Source organism: Babylonia areolata, chromosome 16 (genome assembly GCF_041734735.1).
Source record: "Babylonia areolata isolate BAREFJ2019XMU chromosome 16, ASM4173473v1, whole genome shotgun sequence".
Lineage (NCBI taxonomy): Eukaryota > Metazoa > Mollusca > Gastropoda > Neogastropoda > Buccinidae > Babylonia > Babylonia areolata.
The window spans coordinates 26,247,885-26,255,384 of NC_134891.1; the positions used below are offsets into that span (position 1 = coordinate 26,247,885).

The 7,500-nt window shown below is 45.6% G+C and overlaps 1 protein-coding gene across 2 annotated transcripts in view; it reads left to right on the forward strand.

Moving 5' to 3' along the window:
- Positions 1-7,500, forward strand: part of LOC143291262 (uncharacterized) — a 36,026-nt gene that overhangs the window by 7,849 nt on the left and 20,677 nt on the right. The window contains exon 1 of one of the 2 annotated variants that reach the window (XM_076601087.1): positions 209-504. The exons of the other annotated variant lie outside the window; for it this stretch is intronic. The gene's annotated coding sequence lies outside the window, so the exon portion shown is untranslated. Of the gene's footprint in view, positions 1-208; positions 505-7,500 lie in introns of those variants that run through there. 2 annotated transcript variants of the gene reach the window in all.

The following is a 7,500-nucleotide window of genomic DNA, read 5'->3' on the forward strand; positions in this document are numbered from 1 at the left end:
CAAGGCCTGACTAAGCGCGTTGGGTTACGCTGCTGGACAGGCATGTGCCTTGTAGATGTGGTGTAGTGTATATGGATTTGTCCGAACGCAGTGACGCCTCCTTGAGAAACTGAAACTGGACTACCCAGGACCAGGGAAGACGTACAGCAGCAACGTTAGCTCCACACACAGTTTTATAAATGACAGGACAGCAGGATTGGAGTGGCAGCCACATCCCTATGTGACTTACGGCCAGGCTGACCAGAACCCCATCCCATATTCTCCAAGACTGCCCCCTGTATGAGAAGACGTGGCAGCACTGAGTCCTGGCCTGGGGGTGCGGACCTCAACACCAAGCTCTGGGGGACGGTAGCCGATCTTCGCCGGACGTCCGAGTTTGTGGCATCCCTCGGACTTCGACCCTGACTGCGTAGCTGTCGAACGCAAAAGATAGAAAGGACAGCAGGAAGAGGCATGCTAAGCAGCTTATGTCACCACAGATCAGGGCGTCACGGGTCATTACTGGTGAGGGTGTTACGAATGTTAGTGATGATGATGATAGTCAGTCGTGTCCGACTATGACCATCAGAACAGCAGAGGAGGCAACTGCTGTTCCGACTATTTGGGCTAGAATTTGATTATAGTGGAGAGTGTCTTGCCCAAGTACATCCCCACTCTCTCGGCCAAGAGGGTTTTAGGACAGTCGACGTTGGGATGGTTCCCAAAGGCCAACTAGCCCACAAGGCTGCAGCACTACGAGTCAGTGCAATTTTGCCTCCTAGTTTGAGAGTCATAGTCCTTCACAAAAGACTAAGCTGTAAATGGTTTCCCAATGACTGGAGAAACCATTGAGAATGTTAGTAGAATACTACTTATCGCCTGACATTCAAGAAACCAACATTCAAATAATAAACAACAAATAACAAGTATCTGTTACAACAAAACAACAACAAAAAAACAACAACAAAAAAGACAGCGGCAAAAACAGAAAAGAAAATCACACACTTCATTAAGTGTTTGTATCTTTTAGCGTCAGTAATAGCTCAAAATCACACGATTTCATATGAAGTATGTAATGTTGAAAATAGCGTCAGTTTTTATTGTAAACGAAACATTTATTTATGTATAATATTGGGGGGTTGTGGGGGACGGGTTGGGGGGGGGGGGAGTCACAGTAATACTTGAAAACGAGACATTCACATGAAAGTGCTTAATGGTTATAAAAAATTTTTTTTTTAAAACAACAAAAAACACAACTCAGGAATAGTTGAAAATATCACAGTCACATTCAAGCATGTACTTGAATTGTTTAAATCACACATACACACACACACACACACACACACACACACACACACACACACACACACACACACACACACACACACATATATATATATATATATATATATATATATATATATATCAGTAATGTTCGAAAGCGACACAGTTACGGTAATGTTTTTGTTATTGTGTTTTGATTGTGATTGTGTCTTAGTGGTCATTTGAAATGGCACAGTTACATGTAAGTTTGTAATGTGCATTGAAAAGTCTCTGACATGGTTAAAAACGACACAGTGACATGTAAGTCTCAGTTATGAGTGAAGACAACATATTAATGTGTGGGTTTTTTTTAAATGATAAATCTCAGTAATAATTCAATACGACACAGCTACACGCAAGTGTATGATGTAGAACAAATTAAACTGCCCCCTCTGGTGTGTGTGTTTGGTGTGTGTGTGTGTGTGTGTGTGTGTGTGTGTGTGTGTAACCTGACTAACCACTACCCTGTGAAAATGTGTCAGGTTACTGCAGAAGCGGTCAAAGCTCTCCTAAGCTAAATTTGATCCACTCGCGTACTGCAATAACGTGCGTGTTGGAGCAACCACAACACAGGTTCTGAAGCTGTCTGTCTGTGTCTCTGTCTGTCTGCCTCTCTCTGTCTCTGTTTCTCTGTCTGTCTCTCTCTTTCTTTCCTTCTTTTTTCTCACCAAATGAATCTGCTTTTGTCAGTGTGTTTTTATGGGGTTTTTGTCATTCTCTCTCTCTCTCTCTCTCTCTCTCTCTCTCTCTCTGTTTCTCTCTCTTTCTCTCTCTCTCTCTCTCTCTCTCTCTGCCCTCTCTCTCTGTCTCTGTCTGTCTGTCTGTCTGTCTCTCTCTCTGTCTCTCTCTCTCTCTCTCTTTCTTTCCTTCTTTTTTTCTCACCAAATGAATCTGCTTTTGTCAGTGGGTTTTTATGGGGGGTTTTGTCATTCTCTCTCTCTCTCTCTCTCTCTCTCTCTCTCTCTCTCTCTCTGCCCTCTCTCTCTGTCTCTGTCTGTCTGTCTGTCTGTCTCTCTCTCTCTCTCTCTCTCTCTCTCTCTCAATACATTTATCTCCTTCCCACCTTCCCTCCCTCTCACACTCATTCATGTCTCTCACGCTGCCGTACCTTGACACCTCAGTTCGATAAATATGACAGCTACATCTCGGAAACGCTAACCCCAACGTACACCTCAAAACCGTCCGTGGCAACAAAGAGACAGGGGTAGGTACTGACCAAACACGACACCGTAATAACGCTGCAACAGCCTCAAAGCCACCTCACGCCAGCACAATGTGACGTACCGCCCTGGCGGGATATGTCGGGGATCAGTTCTCAGTCCTTGGTAAGAGTTCTGTAATCTCCACTACAATCCCTAATTCCAATTCTTCTGGGGTCCATGTTTTGGGGGTTTGTTTTTCTTCTTCTTCTTCTTCTTCTTCTTCTTTTCTGTTTTTTTAATCTTAACCCCCAAGCGATCGTGTTGCGAAGAAAGGCGAGCGGACCATGCAGACAAACGCCAGACAGTGGGGTTCATGATGACGTGGTGGGTCATGTCGGCCCCTCGGATAATGAAAGGGTTATCCGCGGGCGAACTGTCAAAGCTCTTTTCTGCTGCGCTGAAAGAATGTCCATAAACATGGCGTGACGACGTGTGGGGAGTATCACGTGACGATGTTTGAGGAACGTCACGTGACGACGTGTGGGGAACATCACGTGACGGCGTCTGGGGAGCATCATGTGACGACGTGTGGGGAACATCACGTGACGGCGTCTGGGGAGCATCATGTGACGACGTGTGGGGAACATCACGTGCGTGACGATGTGTGGGAATATCACGTGACGTATGGAGAGTATGACGTGTTGGTAACATGACGTGATTGCGTGTAGGGAACATGACGTGACGACGTGTGAAGAATATCGCGTGGCGACGTGTGGGAATATCACGTGACGTATGGAGAGCATGGCGTGACGACGTGTGGGGAACAAGAACGTAACGTCGTGTGGGAACATGATGTGACGACGTGTGGATACCAATAACGTGACGACGCGTGTGAACATGACGTGACGTGTGGGACATGATATCAAGACGTGTGGGACGTGACATAAGACGTGTGGGGAACAAGAACGTAACGATGTGTGATGTGACGTGTGGGGAACATGTCGTGAAGACGTTTGGGGAACATGACGTGAAACACATACAAACTTGATCAGAAGCCAGTGATTGGTAATGATGATATTATGTCCATCTCAGCCTTCCTTTTTTTTTTTCTTTTTTTTTTTCTTTTTTCTTTCTTTCTGATGCCTGCTTGGTTCAGTTGACAGAGCGTCAACGTGGTATTCGGAAGGGTGCGAGTTCGAATCTTGGACATCCACTATAAAATGAAATAAAATAAAAATAAAATAAATGAAATTGAATAAAATAAAATGAAATTGAAATGAAATAAAATAGAATAAAACAAATAGCCAATATTGCTGCCCGTTTCAACGTGTTACCGTTGCGGGTGTGTCAGTGTGATATCAGAAAGCCCCCACACCCCGCCCCCTTTACCACACTGACACTTTTCTGGGTGGATTATCTATTGGGCCAAACCACCTGAAATGAGTGTCGACTTTATAAACTCGAATTTTAAATGATGAACCCAAACCATCCTTGCTGTTGTTTTCTTTTTCACTTTTTATTTATTTATTTATTTATTTTTTTACTCACTTATGTATTTTTCATTTTATTTTATTTCTTTTCTTTTCTTTTTTTTCTTCTTCATATACAGGGAGCTGGCATAGATATTAAGAGCGGTTTAAGTTAGTTTTTCTTCTCTTTTTTTTTTCTTCTTTTTTTTCATAATGAAAGCCAACGAAAGTCATTCCTTGCTCTTCAAAGGCTTCCCATTCACGCGTGGCAGTGTATTTATTCTGAGCCTTCAGAGAGGACGTTGTCAAAGCTGTTTAATGCTCGCCGCCTTGTGCTGTTTTTAACAAGGGTGACATGTCCGGGGGTGAGTTCATGAACGAGAGTTGTCTGTCTTTAAAGAACTCTCGTACGAAGAATCACAGCGGGTGCGTTGTGACCGTGTCAAAGGGGCTCAGCGGAGCGGAGAGTGTAGGCTACAAGGTGTGTGTGTGTGTGCGTGCATAGCTTGTGAGGATAAGTCCACGGGCGGTGTGTGCTGATGAATGCTTCGATGGGGCGTTCAGAGTTTGGTTATGCATGAATGGTGTGTGCGAGTGTACGTGTGTGTATGTGTGTGTGTGTGTGTGTGTGAGTCTGTATGTGTAAGAGAGAGAGAGAGGAGGGGGAGGGGGAGACGTAACGATACTCGCTCTTGGCATCCACACTACCGCTCTCATGCTGTTGCCATTCAGCTCGAACCCACACCCACACCATCATCACCCTCATCCAGGCTTGGTGCGAGACTCGAACCCATAGACCCCTTGCTTCCTAGTCGGGTGCATAACCACCAGGCTGGCGCTCCACAACCCCTAACAGGCGCAACAGCCGAGTGGTTAAAGCGTTAGTCTTTCAATCTGAGGGTGCCGGGTTAGAAATCTCGGTAACGACGCCTGGTGTGTAAAGGGTGGAAAGTTTTTGTCCGATCTCCCTGGTCAGCATATGTGCAGGCCTGTTACTGCGTGAATTCCCTTTCGCGTGTATACGCACGCAGAAAGTCAAATACGCACGTTAAAGATCCTGCAATCCCTCACACTCCACCTCCTCACGAAAACGGAGTACTTGTGCTTGAATGGCGGGGTAAATGAACGAAACCGGTCATACACGTAAAATACTTCATGTGTGTGTGTGTGTGTGTGTGTGTGTGTGTGTGTGTTTTCTCAACTTTTATGTGACATTGTTGTGTATTTGGAAATGTTTGTTCTGGGCACGAAAAGATTATTTTGCAGTAATCCTCCATACTCCAATAGGAGTGAAAGGATAATTAAAACTTGAAACTTGTGTGTGTGTGTGTGTGTGTGTGTGTGTGTGTGTTGCGTGTGTGCATGTGTGTGTGTGTGCAGTGCGTGCATGTGTGAGTAAGCTCAAGTTTTTATATTGATATGTGTGTGTGTGTGTGTGTGTGCGCGCGCGCGCGCAAGTATGTGTGAGCTTGCGCGAGTGTATATATGTGTGCGCGTGTATGCTTATGCGTGCGCCTATGTGTGTGTGTATGTGTACGTGTGTGTGTGTGTGCGTGCGTGTGTGTGTGCGCGCGCGCGCGTGCGTGAGTATGGTTACTGATTCATTGCAATATACTCTTTGCTCCTTGTGACCCGCTTTTCCCGAAAACGGTCTTCAATGTTAAAGGAATTTCAGAGCTGTCATTAAGGAGGTTATGAGAGCGGGTCATCCTTTCGTCAATGGCTTCCACGATCTTTTTACTTCTGTTCTTTCTTTCTTTTTGAAAAAAAACAACAACAACAAAAAACATGTTCATCAATGGATGTGATCCAGTCTTACACGCTCGCGTGCACACACACACACACACACACACACACACACACACACACACACACACACACACACACACATTCTCATACACCACTACCATTCACCACACTACATTCACAAATAAGAGAGAATGCAGGAAAGATAAAGAAAGAGGGAGAGAGAGAGTGTGTGTACCAAGAGTTTACCACGCACAAAAAATGCCAAGAAAGCATCTTTCAAGAAAAGAATTCTTTTTTAAAAAGCGTTAAGGGTGAGACAAACCGGTGTTTTCCAACCTTTTTAAAAGCTGTTCCGCTGCCATTGGGTCTGTCATGAGGGGTATTAGTCCTGCTGCTGACAGCCTGTCATTTCCATCTCTCTCTCTCTCTCTCTCTCTCTCTCTCTCTCTCTCTCTCTCTCTCTCTCTCCCTCGCTCTCTCTCTCTTTCTCTCTCTCTCTCTCTCAGATTTCTCACTCTCCCTCCCTCTCTCTCCCTCTCTCTCTCCCTCTCTCTCTCTCTCTTAGGTTTCTCTCTCTCTCTCTCTCTCTCTCTCTCTTTCTCCCTCTCTCTCTCTCTGTCAGGTTTCACACTCTCTCTCTCCCTCCCTCACTCCCCCCTCTCTCTCTCTCTCTCTCTCAGGTTTCTCTCTCTCTCTTTCTCTCTCTCTCTCTCGCTCTCTCTCGCTCTCTGTCCCTCTGTGTGCTTGTGTGTGTGTGTCTCCTCTCTCTCTCTCGCTCTCTCTCTCTCACTCTCTCTCTCTCCCCTCCACCCTCTCTCTCTCACTCTCTCTCTCTCCCCTCCACCCTCTCTCTCACTCTCTCTGTCTCTCTCCCCTCCACCCCCTCTCTCTCTCTCACACACACTCTCTCTCTCTCTCTGTCGCTCGCTCTCCATCTCTCTCTCTCTGTCTCTCTAGCTCTGTCTCTCTCTTCTGACCGATCATCAGAAGAAAAAATTGTCAGTCTTACCACGTCTTCTCACAGCCCATGACTAAATTTCCGCTTTCGAATCATAAACCCCTTATTCAACAGAACACACTGCTGGTAATACCTAGACAAGGAAGTGTACATTTTGTGATTAGAATGAAATCGTTGATGGATTTCGTAAAGTGCTCAGTCTGCTCTCTTTTCACGTGTGTAACAGTTCCTCTGAATGACGTCTGCTGTCTTTTCACGTGTGTGACAGTTCCTCTGAATGACGTCTGCTCTCTTTTCACGTGTGTGTGACAGTTCCTCTGAATGACGTCTGCTGTCTTTTCACGTGTGTGACAGTTCCTCTGAATGACGTCTGCTCTCTTTTCACGTGTGTGACAGTTCCTCTGAATGACGTCTGCTGTCTTTTCACGTGTGTGACAGTTCCTCTGAATGACGTCTGCTGTCTTTTCACGTGTGTGACAGTTCCTCTGAATGACGTCTGCTCTCTTTTCACGTGTGTAACAGTTCCTCTGAATGACGTCTGCTCTCTTTTCACGTGTGTGTGACAGTTCCTCTGAATAACGTCTGCTCTCTTTTCACGTGTGTGACAGTTCCTCTGAATGACGTCTGCTGTCTTTTCACGTGTGTGACAGTTCCTCTGAATGACGTCTGCTCTCTTTTCACGTGTGTGTGACAGTTCCTCTGAATGACGTCTGCTGTCTTTTCACGTGTGTGACAGTTCCTCTGAATAACGTCTGCTCTCTTTTCACGTGTGTAACAGTTCCTCTGAATGACGTCTGCTCTCTTTTCACGTGTGTAACAGTTCCTCTGAATGACGTCTGCTCTCTTTTCACGTGTGTGACAGTTCCTCTGAATGACGTCT